Source organism: Aquarana catesbeiana, linkage group LG13 (assembly GCF_042186555.1).
Source record: "Aquarana catesbeiana isolate 2022-GZ linkage group LG13, ASM4218655v1, whole genome shotgun sequence".
NCBI classification, from domain to species: domain Eukaryota; kingdom Metazoa; phylum Chordata; class Amphibia; order Anura; family Ranidae; genus Aquarana; species Aquarana catesbeiana.
Genome location: NC_133336.1, coordinates 117,999,827 through 118,001,920, shown reverse-complemented (window position 1 = coordinate 118,001,920; position 2,094 = coordinate 117,999,827).

Here is a 2,094-nt window from a genome sequence, read left to right as displayed (position 1 = left end):
GAAAAACGTGTAAAAAATATACATAAAAAATAACAGTGCAATTAGAGTTGAGTATAGTGGGCAGGGGAAAGAACATTAGTACAAAATTAGAAAAACAGGAAGAAAAGTCCCACTAAGGAGGCAGATACCGATATAATATGAATAGATGAAATGAACATCTATATTATGGATAATTCCCAGTAGCTGTAATATGCCCCCTGCCCATGTTATGTCCTCCCTGAGTTCAACCATGTTCTTGCTTGTGTGCAGTTGTGGTCAATTAGCAAGGCAGTTGTGAAAAGTCGCTAATCCTTGCAGTCAGGAATCTGAGGACTTGTCACTCTGTGTCAACCTCATCATCATAGCAGCACTGTTTATGATGTCTATACCCCCTTCTCAAGTAGGAAGCTGTAGAAGCAGGTGCTCTCTTTATTACTATGGAAAGGCAGAATGAGGCAAAGTTTTAAAGGGTCAATTCAACTAAAACATTTCAGTTTTTGGTAGATGCTGGGGAGTAAAACCAACTGACAATTTCTTATATCTCTTGTGATATCTCTGGTTTTGGTTTCCTGCACACTTGCTGTGTTTATGAGGTGTTTCTATTCCCTTTGTTGAATGTTATATTTATTTTAAATGAAAGGGTGCTGGAACACACAAAGGAAAGTAGGCTCACACAAGGCTACCAGACAAGAGCTGTGTTCGGACCTATGTAAGGGTGTTTTAGGGAAGGTGGGGTCATTTGAGATAACCCTCACCCTGCAGCTATAATATTCCAATGCTTTAGCTGTACCTGGGTAACAGGGAATCTTGAATTGCCAACTTTGTGTTTTTTCATTGTGCCCTGAGGTTATTCATGTTGTAAATATATGTGTGACAACTAATAATTATTATTGTAATTATTAGTATTAATAACAGGAGTCAGGGCTGAACTGGGACAAAAATTTGGCCCTGGACTTCATCCAGACCCGCCCACTTTAATTTTGCAAACAAACACAAAAACAGTATATAAACTATACGCAATTGCGCAAAAAAATAAGTTAAAACATTCCACTGTATGTATAAACAGCTTTTTTTTATTCATCAATTACCGTGACCAGTGACATTAAATTACATTAAATTACTAATCAGTTAACGTGACCAGTGGCATTAAATTATTCATCAGTTACCGTGGCCAGTGGCATTAAATTAATAATTGACCAGTGGCATTAAATTAATAATTGACCAGTGGCTTTAAATTAATAATTGACCAGTGGCATTAAATTATTCATCAGTTACCATGGCCAGTGGCATTAAATTAATAATTGACCAGTGGCATTAAATTAATAATTGACCAGTGGCATTAAATTATTCATCAGTTAACGTGGTCAGTGGCATTAAATTAATAATTGACCAGTGGCATTAAATTAATATTAATGCCACAGTGGCATTAATATTAATATAATGCCACTGGTCAATTATTAATTTAATGCCACTGGTCAATTATTAATTTAATGCCACTGGTCATGGTAACTGATGAATAATTTAACCATGACCAGTGGCAGTACATTTACAGTACAGATTTACCCCTACCCCCTCCCCCTGCCATGCTGCATATTCAGTTACTATTACATAATTACATATTACTCAGTTACTTTATTTTTAGTAAAGTATTAGTGCTTACTTGAATCACACACGATTTGGTCCCTGTCTGACTGTACTTGCTGCCTGCAACTTGGTTCTGGTAAGGTTCCGAATCCTCCTCCTCAGCGGCGCTGGCTCGGCTCCTCTTGGTTGCAGTCTTGCAAGCTTGCTTGCTACGCTCCTGGCTCTGCCTCCTCCTATGTCCCCGGGCCGCCTCCGCCCTCCGGCCGTGAGTGACGTTACGGCGCCGGGACAAAGAGGCCGCCCAAGGCTGTAATGTTAGGGGGAGTGACTAGTGAGTGGCAGCCAGCGTCATGATGATGCCGGTGCTTGTGTTGTGTGACGCCGCCCGCCGGGTGCAGGGGCGGAGCCGCCCGGCGGCGGCCGGCGTTATTTTAACAATGATGGGGACTCGGAGAGAGTCAGAAGTGTCAATCGGCCCACTGTCAATCGGCCCACCGGGAAACTCCCGGTAGTCCCAATGGCCAGCACAGG